Source organism: Astatotilapia calliptera, chromosome 6 (genome assembly GCF_964374335.1).
Source record: "Astatotilapia calliptera chromosome 6, fAstCal68.1, whole genome shotgun sequence".
Classification (NCBI taxonomy): Eukaryota; Metazoa; Chordata; class Actinopteri; order Cichliformes; family Cichlidae; genus Astatotilapia; species Astatotilapia calliptera.
In genome coordinates, this window is record NC_137427.1 from 26,351,603 (window position 1) to 26,362,529 (window position 10,927).

At 45.7% G+C, this 10,927-nt stretch overlaps 1 long non-coding RNA gene across 1 annotated transcript; it reads right to left on the reverse strand.

The window, feature by feature from the left end:
- Positions 1–6,034: 6,034 nt before the first annotated feature.
- On the reverse strand, positions 6,035–10,297 carry LOC113023408 (uncharacterized). The gene is made up of 3 exons (XR_003272573.2): positions 7,715–10,297; positions 7,381–7,473; positions 6,035–7,220 (listed from the first exon to the last, which is right to left on the reverse strand). It is a non-coding gene; the product is annotated as an uncharacterized LOC113023408 (long non-coding RNA).
- Positions 10,298–10,927: the final 630 nt, after the last annotated feature.

The following is a 10,927-nucleotide window of genomic DNA, read 5'->3' on the forward strand; positions in this document are numbered from 1 at the left end:
GTGGACAAGTGAATTACATTAAATCTGCCGGCGCAGTTGGCCGAGCTCTTCTACCGCTGCGTGTTTGCTCACGATATGAAAAAGGGCCGAGTGATTAATGTTACCTCTACGAATATTAGCCCTGAGATTTGTCAGAGATTTAATGACATTTCTTTTCGGCTCTCCGGAGCCAGAAATGTCAGCGCTGGGCTTCGTCTGAATGACTCAGCTGTACGGTTGCTTCGAATTCAGGCAAAACACACTTTAATATTTCCAGAATTAAGTTCATACTGCGCTGCGCTCCCGGACACCACCGGAGGACTGAACACAAAGAGAAGTCATGCACTCATAATGCCGGTGCAGCTACTTTATTACTTTATTATTTAAAGAGGCTGCTGCAGCTGCTTTATTCAGGGACCCCGCAGCAGACGCCGGTGTCAGCGGCATATTCTTATACAGTCTAATCTATACACAGGGTATTTCCCACCCATTATGTACTCGTAGGCTGCACCTGTTATTTTTAGTGTCTGTTAATCCGTCAGCTATTTTTTTTTAATATATAAACGTATGTAAACGTACACATCATAATTTCCAGACTCCAAACTGACATCTGAAGACTGAGGGAAAGCCTGGCTGTGGCCTCCAGTTTTAGTCCAGGAGTCCTGTAGGGTTGTAAGTGTTCTTTAAACCAGAAGAAAATGTGAGGTCACATAAAGTTCAAATCCAGTTTGTTGATTCGATTTTCTGAATTCGCACACTGGAGTATTGTCTTCAACCCACCGGGCGAGCAGGTGGCGTGGACGTCCAAGTGTGTGAATGCGATGACTCGATTTTCAAATTGATGCCATAGGTGCATCTACTAAAAATCTCAGATGTGTTCAAATCCCGGTGACCTCGATCTAAAGGTCAAGGTCAGAGGTCAAGTTTTCTGAAAGTCTAAAGAATCCCTTTTGTAACATTCTTGTCCCAGGTTGCCCTGTCTCCTTATCCTCTCTTTCTTCTTCTCTTCCTCTCCATCGCTACCCACCGGTTGTGGCAGATGGCCGCCTGTCCCTGAGCCTGCTTCTGTCAGATGTTTCCTCGCTCACGGGGAGTCGTGTGATTGTTGCGGTTTTTTCTCTAATACTGTAGAATCGTTAACTTACAGTGTAAAACCCCCTGAGCTCACTGAAAATGCCAATAAATGCTAAAACAAAAATATATCGATGAGATAGAAAAGGCTGTTTGGTTTCTGTAACATCATAGTCCAACAGTCGAAGCTGTCAGCACAATGATGTTGAAGAACTCCCTTGTGTTTGTCCCGTTGGTCTAATTATGAGATTGTGTACACGTGGCATTAAATTTGTGTAAACTTGCTGGTACTTCTGACACACAGTAAGTCACTTAAACTGGTATTGAGAGCTTATTACCTTTTGCATTGTGGGCTGGTTCTTATATAGCACTTTTCTACTTGAGCACTAAAAGCAGTTTTTACAACACAAGCATTTTTTAGTACATCCAAGTCCTTTCTATATAACATTCACACTCCGATGAACGCACCGGGATCATCATCTTGGCACGCAGACCTGGAGCAGCCAGGAGTTGAACCCCCGACCTTTCAATTAGTAGATGTCCTGCTCGACCTCCTGAACCACAGCCACTCTAAGCTCACAGCACCTGGTATTCCCAGGCGGTGCATCCGAGTACTAACCGGGCCCGACCCTTGCTCAGTGTCCGAGATCAGGTGTGCTCAAGGAGGTAGGATTGTAATCCTGCTGGAACAAGGTCCTGGGTTCAGATCCAACAGTTTTTCAGTGTGGAGTTTGGATGTTCCTCTCCGTGCCTGAGGGAGGTCTTTCCAGGTAATCAGGCTTCTTTTCCCAAAAAGACAAGCATACGGAAGCTTGTTTCTGCCACTGGGCAGATAAAACAAGTCATCTATTAGTCAAAATTTCAACTCACCCAGAAGTTTGACTCATTAAGTCAACATTTTGCAATAATAACTTGAAATTTTCACTCATCTCTACCTTTTCAAATAATTTTCTTTTTGTGGGAGAAACAAGACCCTGAATTGAATAAGTGATAAAAAAAAAAAAAGTGGTTAATTTGTTTAAACTTGTAGTTATTTCTTACTTACAGGATCAATAGAGGAGAAACGCTACAGGTGACTACAGAGAGAAAACTGTTTAGATCACCATGAAAATTTCCGGTCTGTCTAATGCTCTGTATTGCAAGTTTTATGAAAGTGTATTTTTGATGAGGCATTGTCACCCCTGTTATTGGCATAGTTTTGCAGATCATAAATCGAATTGGACGATGACTAAAGCCAAGGTCATTAGAGTCTTTATAAAATCTGTTTTTATCATTTGATAAACCAGAAAAATATGAATAAATGTTCATAAATCAGTGTCTGAATGCTGTATAAATAAAATCCATCTGTTTAAAAAAAAGCAGCTTTAGAAATATAAACGAAGTTTCATGTAAGAGCTGAGTTGGAGATTTCTTGCTTGGAATAAACACAATTACTCCGAATGTGGCCTTTCAAGCTTGTTGTAATGTCACGTCACTGAAAAACTAATATTTATGGTTTTCAAATAAAACGTATCACCATGGATATCATATGCAAATGAGATGTTCTCATTAAATATGCACACATTTGCATAAATGAGAAAAAGTACAATAAGCTCCTGAATTTGTATTTTAGATATTGTCTTTCTGCTAGTGTGGAAGAATCACTGTTATGTAACCAAAATGGCACATCTGACTTATGCCTGAAATATCTCACCTTTAAAAGCCGGCAGATGTAGTTTGAAGCAGTCACAAGATCAAGAAGGCGTGATTCATTTCCTCCAGGTCACTAAGAACTGGATTTGCTTTTATACACTATGTAAATAATCTTTATCGTACCATCAGTGTTCTGTAAATGTAAGTTTGTGCTTTCTTCAGCCACTAGAGGTCTCCCAAATCCCACTCAGCTGTGGGTTCATTATCCTAATGACTGAACCCTCAGTGCCAACCGCCCTCCCTTTCTTAGCGCCCCCGCCTCCTGCCCTCCATCCATTCTTCATCGAGGTTGCCTAGGGTGCCGGGTCACTCAGAGGTGAGGACATCAACAGCTGCCACTCTCCTCGAGGTCGAGCTCGAGGTACTGTAGACCCAGCTCTCTGTACACAACCATCCTCTGCTTTTTTTCCCCCCCTCTCTCTCAATCCTCACTGAAAAGCAGAAAGGAGCCAAGCTTGGTACAGTACAGAGCAGGAGGGCTGAGTGTGTGATTGTACAGCTTTCTCAACCTCCTCAAAGGAAAAAAACAGGGTGAATTCAGTGCTAATCTGTGCTTGTACTTTCTAGTCTGCTTTGGAAATACTGCGAAAGCCCCCACCAACCGCTGGACGGGCTCCCAGGTCGCTGCTCGTTTGCTCCCGCCTGCGTGTGAGAGGAAGAATGCCCCTTGAATGCAGATGGATTCATTAGGTCTGAGTAACACCCATCTCCTCCATCATGCTGACACAAACACATACACACTGTAACTGCTCTGGCTTTGCAAAAGGGAACAGTGAGTTCTGCAGCTCTGGACTCCCTCCACGCGCACACACACACACACACACACACACACATCCATGCATATACACACAGTTGTCTCCAGTGTAAACAACACCATGCGGTTTCACTAAGGAAGATTAACTCAAATGCTGCCGGATCATGTTCAGCCATCTTAGCCCAAACACAGGGCCCGTCCACATGTGTTTAGCATTTTGCCGGATCTCTTGAATGTAAGCAGAGGACAGAGACAGGCTCTTTGATGAGGTTTTCTTTTACTGGTTGTTTTTTTCATGTTTAATAGAGGAGGGGGGGGGGCTTACATTCACAGCGTTTCATTGTGTCAGCAGTCTGAAGTCAAAATGCCTTCCTTGGTTAAAGAGCAAACTAAGAACTGTTGTGATTGTTGCCTAAAAACTCAGCTTAACCCCCTCCAAGAAAAAACCTCAGAGCCCGAATGCTGAAAAATGAGGCTACAACACATGTCAGTAAACAGAGCGGGTGTACTGTAGCGCAGAGAGGCACACATGTTTCTCCTCTTGTAGGATGCATCAGCGTAGTAGTTTGTTTTCTGCTCAGATCAGAGCGTGAGGGAAGCCTGACAGAGGGAAATGTCAGCCCTGCTACCAGCCACATTTTTGGAGATGTGTGTGTGTGTGTGTGTCTATGTGTAGTGTGACAGCCGGTCATGGGCTGCTGATCCACAAAGCCTCAGCCATCTCTTCTATGTTTGCTCTCCTCCTCACACACGAGCACATAACATCACACTCGCCCACCTTCCTCCTCCTCCCCCTCTCCATTCTCTCTTGTTTTATTTTTTTGTTTTCTTTTCTTCCCCTTCTTACACACACGAACATCCGTCCGGCTCACCGCTTACACATCTTGTACATACATACGAGCCATCCATCCATCCCCTGTCGCACACACTCGAGCTGACTGCCTCGTTGCCAACCCGGCCGCTCTGACTCGCCTGGCTGCACTGCTGTCCCTCTGTAGTGACAGATGAGTGTGTGTGAGAGAGAGAAAGAGAAGCATTTCCTCCAGGCTCGGGACTCGACTTTTGAGACAGCCACAAAAACGATGCGAGGAGCCCCCTCGCTTCCCCCGCTTTGCTTGCAGATGTAGCACCCCACTCATTATGCTGCTCCGGTGGGTCACTGTGCAGCCTCTTCATAAGAAGACCCTCATGGCGACACGTCTTATTATATCAGCTGCTGAGATGGATGTTAATGCTGGGCTGCGCTGGGCGTGCTCTCCAGCCTGTGGAGTGATGAGACGTGGTGGTTTGGTATTCAAAGTGCATCTCATTGCATGGGCTAATTCTATTTAACCTGGTGAAGTCTGCCGGCTGGCACGGTCAGAATGCCCCAGGGAGAGACCACTGTGTACCTCTGCTTTATTACGCACCTGAGGAGGCTCGCTCTCCCACACGCTCCTCTGTTTGCTATGTGTAATTTACTGGGCAGCCTGTGGGCTAAGGCCTTCATCTGCAGGAAGGCGCGAATAGAGCCTTGGCGCCAGTAATTGGACTTTAGAACTGATTGGGGAACTTGATTGACCCCCGGTAATGGATTTGAGTGAATAATTATTTGTAGTTATGGTTGGAAGATGATATCAGGGAGAGAGAGACCAATCCCACCAGTGTGACTCACCCCTGCCGCCAGAGCAGAACGCTGCCAGCACTCAATTAATGAAATCCAGCTGCTCAGGCTCCCCATGTGTAGTGGCTGATCAAAAAACCCACACAGGGGTCTGGTCAGAAAAAAGGGTTATCTTCATCCAACCTTTCCCTTTTGCACAACTGGCAGCCTGTGGCCCATCACAATAGTGATTATAAAATCTTCCCCACTCCAGGTACAAGACATTAAGGTTGATAATGTCTCCATTATTTTTTAACTGCCTGTGGCAGTGCTCAGCACAGCCTACGGCAGCCATATTAATGAGACCTCTCAAGATGGCAGGCAGCGCCTCCTCAGGACACAAAATGCAATCACTCTTAATCCGGCACTTTAATTGCTGGCCAAAGCCTGCCTAAGTGAATTCAGCTGTTCCATCTCTGCAGGCGAGTGGCTGCACCTCGAGAATATCATACTCGCGAAGATAAACTGGCTTCCAAAACAAATGAGAAGCGAGGCGAGGCGTGGACCAGCTTCTCATAAGCGAGGCTTATTTTTCTTGTTTGGGTGGGTGGGTGGGGGGTGGGAGAGGGCGACTGTCACCGCCTTCACACGTGATTTTTTTTAACTCTCCACAGAGGCGGTGTGGAGCGAGAACAGTAGCCGCCCCCCTCGCCTTCCTCTCTTTTGTCCTCTTCTCCGCTACTTGATTGACCCGCTTGCCCCCCCACCCCCCGCCGCATCATTATCCTTACCAATCCTCCTCGCTGGAGTAAATTCTTCTTCACTCCATCCTTCTCTCTCGCTCTCCTGCCTTCATGCTTCTGCAAGTCCTCCTGTCATATGTCCCTGTCCTTCCCCTCCGCCCACCGCCACCACCTCCTCCCCCCGTCTGTGTGACCCCTCATTGCCCTCTTGCCAGTCTCTATTATTTCTGGCTGCCCAGTGGCCTGGTCAGGCTGGTGTTCCGGGGCTCGAGGCAGCCCATGTTATGACAGGTAACACTGGGCCACACACTCTCTCTGGCAACACGTGGAGGTCAGCCCTGTCATACCTGTCCACAGCTTCACCGCGCACAAGCACGCACACACGCGCACACACTGAACGGCATGATTCACTGTGTATGGATAACTGCCAGACAGCCCCGGCTGTAACCTTAGATTCAGCACAAGTGAGCGATGAGGCACAGTGCCGTAGAAATACACCTTTTCCCGCTCTGTTCCTTTGTGCTTTCCAAACAATGTCTTTTTTTTTTCTAAAGGTCTTACATGATGTGCTGCTTTTTCAGCCTTGGCAGCCAGTAGGAAGGCTGCAGTTGCTCATGTTTAGCACGGAGAAAGAGGATTTAACTGGATAGTGGTTGTTAACTACTTCTAGCCTCCCCTCTCTGCTGGCATGGACTGCTCCCTGTGTTAATGACCACTCACAGTTGCTGCCCTGAGGGGGCTGCGGGACAGAGTCAGCCAACATCAGACCCTCGCAGCACCTCCAAGACCATCTGCTTGAACAACGGAGAACATGTTCCGCGTGTTATTCCTCTCCATCCTTTGTCTTTTGCTTGTAAAGGAAAAAAAAAAAGGAGATGCCAAGTCACAAATGGGTTTTATTCATAATGGTTTTTAAAGGAATGGTTTGCCTCCTTTCCTTCCAGCTGCCCTCTTTCAGCCGAGGAAACGCCAGGTTTTACAAGGTTCAGGGCCCATAATGAGAACAGCCATCCTGAGCAAACTCGATCCACACTGGACAAGATGGTAGCGCCCCGGCAGTCGATCAGCAGTTGTTGTTACCTTGGCATGTTTCTGGCTCCCTGCTTGATCCAGGGCAGCGCCCCACCAACACTACCAGGCCTACAAGGGCCAAGGGGACAGCATGGGTTTGTTACGCCAGGTTGACATTTCAGGGAGCTTTGCCAGGACAACGTAGCACATTTTGTCCTCCTGGACAAGTGGTGTGGGAGCGAACGTGTCAACTCAGGCAGATGGGCAGGCGTCAGTGCCAGGAGCACTGGACTGTACCGGACCACTGGCCTGGCAACTGTCAGCCAGCTAGCCACACAAAGCTTTTCCTGGCACACGGTGGTGGGGGAGGTGTCTCTGGAACACGTGTCTGTTTTTGAAATTCGGAGTCAGAAAATAAGATCAAACCATAAATTAAAAAACAAAAACACACAAAAATGAAATCACTCCTGTCACAGCGCTGGCGTGCCAGTACAGCAATGAAATCTAGTTAAAAACACAAAGAAACAGCTTACTGAAAAACATCTCACCTGCATGTGTGACAGGTGCTTCAGAGGCCAGCACGGCTCATACTGCTGACACATTCATTCACAGTGTTTCAGCCCACGGAGTCTCCGGCAGGTCTGCAGATGAGCAGTAGTTTCTTAAAAATGTATGGATACAGCCAACAGCAGCTACAATAGGAGAGCTTACAGTTTTAAAATGCACAGTATTGCTGGAGAAAAAGGTATTTGTCCCCTCGATTGTCACACATGTTTATCAAGAACATTTTTAATGTTCAGATAAAGATCAGCTAAGAAAATGTAAAATGCAGTTTAAATAATGATTACAATTATTAAGGGAAAGAAAGCTATCCAAACCTACCGTGGCCTAAGTAGAAAAGTAATTGCCCCCAAAATCCAAGAACTGGTGGTGCCATCCTTGACTGAAGGAGGTGCAATAACTGACTCCAGCTTCAGGGCATGAACCGATGGCCGGACATCATCCTTCAGGATTTTCTGGTAGAGCAGAATTCACGGTTCAATCAGTTACGCCAGTGAATCTGAGGCAGCAGAACAGCCCCAGACCATCACACTAACACCACCGTGTTTGACTGTTGCTATAATGTTCTTTTAATGAAATACTGTGTTAGTTTTAAGGCATACTGTAACAGGACTTAAAGCTTCCTAAAAGTTAAACCTTTGTCTCATCAGTCCACAGAATATTTTCCCAAAAGTCTTTTGGTAAATGTGAGACGAGCCTTTGTGTTCTTTTTGGTCAGCAGTGGTTTTCTCCTTGAACTCTCACGGAGGCCGTTTTTGTCCAGACTCTTTCTTATTGTTAAATCATGAACTCTGACCTTAACTGAGACATGTGAGCCCTGCAGTTCTTAAAGATGTTGTTCTGGATTCCTCTCTGACCTCCTGGATGAATCATCAGTGCGTTCTTGGAGTAATTTTGGTAGGCCGGTCACTCCCGTTCACCACCGCTCCATTTGACGATGATGGCTCTCACTGTGCTTCACTGCAGTCCTGAAGCCTTAGAAATAGCTTTGTAACCCTTTCCAGACTGATAAATGTCACTGATTTTACTTCACATCTCTTTCTTTCAATCTTGGCCCCATGTTTTGCTTTTTTAATTTCTTTAAGCTCACTTTGTCAGACTGCTTCTCTGGTTTTCAAGATTCAGCTTTGCATTGATTGCAAAATATTTTTAAAAAATAAGTATATTTTAATACATTACATATTTATATGTTGCAGTGATATGCTTTTGAATACATAAAAGCATCCAACATTAATTGCTTTGTTATTGTTTTTGCAATATTTTTAAAACTAGAAAGGTAAATATGATTATATATGAGTTAAAATAACAATTCTTTAAATAATTAGATTTATTTTGGCAGTTCTGGACTCTTTAGTGGATGTCTACTGTTATCATTTTCAAATGCGACGTAGGTCAAAAAAACCCAGATTGGATCAGAGTGGTCATGGATTTGTGACTTTTCGTGCATATGTGTATAAATATATACAGATCTCCAGTACACCAGTGCTGGCATACACCTGTGCATCTGCAGCGGTGAAGTCTGTGTTGTGCTGCGCATCTCAGCCAGGCCTGCTTGGTGGGAGGACCATTAATCTTAGCTAAATCAAATAAATCAAGTGCACTTTAGAAAAGAGCTGTCAGTGTAATTGTAGAGATAGCCATTCCCCTGCTACCCCAGGGGGAGCACTATTGAAAATCGTGCCAGGGAATGTGCGCTGCCATCCAAAAGGACAAAAAAAAAAAGAAAAAAAAAAGCTAAGACTCTGAGGAAAGACGTACTCGAGGCTTCCCTCTGAATGAAGACATCTGAAGCCTCCCAGTAACATGATGCTGATGGGGACGTTTGGGGCCGTGGTTCTGCCACAGACTTCATCATGGTGGGATTCCCACGCAAGGCCGCTGCAGTCTAGCAGGCCTCCGTTTGTGTTTGATCTTCCCCGATGTTAAACGTGACCAAAACACTCCCCAATGCTCTGCTCTCTGCAGTTGGCACTGCTGTTAAATGATTTTTCTTTTTTCCTGAAGAGCGAGCCGCCATGACGATAAAACATCAAACCTAATCTGCAGCACCATCCCGCGCGTCTGCGCAGAAAGAGCACCGTTTGGTATTTTCATTTTAAAAGAATGCAAAAGCCTTTCAAGGAAACCAAAGGTCGCGGGGATGAGACAGAGGAGATAATGGGGATGGAAAGAGCAGCATGTGAAAAGGCTGCCGCTGCCCTTGGCTTCCCTCTCAACCAATGAGGGTTAAATGACTATCTGGGCACCTTGGCAACCATTTCTATGCTTCTTCTTCTTCTACTTCTAATTTAGCTGCAAGCATTCATCAATCAAAGTTTTCTGGCAAAAAGTAGCAGGTATGCAATTAAGATGTCAAAAAACAAAAAAAGGAACAGGAAGAAATTCTCCCCCCACCTCCACACCTGCTTTTTATTGTTATTGTTACAAATAAGCATGATTTCTTCTCCATGTTTCTCAGGGTTCCAGCAGATGGTGCCAAAAAGTGTGGGCGTCTTTGTGCGGTCAGGAACGTTCCTGAGAGGCGAAGAAGGCCGCTGTCACTCCACTCACCTTCACATTAGGCAACACAACAGCCAGCAGAGTGGAGCGGGACAAAGAGGTTCTCGGATGAAAGGCGATGGTGTATTTCTTCAGGGTTTCGCAGCAGAACACGTTTACAAGAGCAGCGTTTGTTTGTTGGCAGGAGCCTCCTGCCAGTGCCTATTAATAGTTAGTTATTTATAGTTTAAGTTAAACCACACTTAAACTGACTGAAAGCGGTGGTTAGAAGTAGGAGAGAGGTGGGGGGAAAGAGACATGGATGGATGCAAACTCTGTTAATTGTCTGACCCGCTCTCTCGCCTCAAATGAGAATGGATGGAGGGATTCCCGGTGTCCTGATTGGAAGATGGATGAGTGCGCAGCTTTGGCTTTAATTGATTGAAGACAGGAATTCAGTTAGGGGTAATTGAATCATGGAAATCATTAAAAAAGCTCAAGTGCAGGAGATAATTAGGAGAGCTAACCAGGTTGTAATCAACCCTGGTCTTCAGAGGGGGGGAGAAAAAGAAGCTTCTTACCCTGCAAGATTTAAGTTTCCCTGACAGTCTGTAAGACATCAAGCCCTTCTTTGAGCTTTGAAGCTGCTTTTGTGTCTGTGTGTGTGTGTGAGTGTGTGAGTCTGGGATTATATTTATTAAAAAATGAATGCCGTGCTTTAATATTTCCGTTTACTTTTGCCTAATTGGTCTCCAGGCCAGTTTGCTGCTACAGATTCCCAGGGTCAGCCAGGGGTCAGCGTTCTACTTCATTACTTCATCCAGGGAAATGAGGAGCCTGATTAGTTTGGGCTCGACCTTGGACTATTCTGTTAAGCTCTCTCCTCACTTTAGATCTCAGCAGACCACCCCCACCCCCAAAATCATTGAAATCATCATGGTAAAGAGAGGGGGGGGAAACAACCGGGGTGCGTGTGGATGTTTTGAATGATGCAGGGGAGGCTTTCTTTCTTTCTTGTGAGCTGCTGAGATTCGGTGGGCGATATCTGTAGGTTCA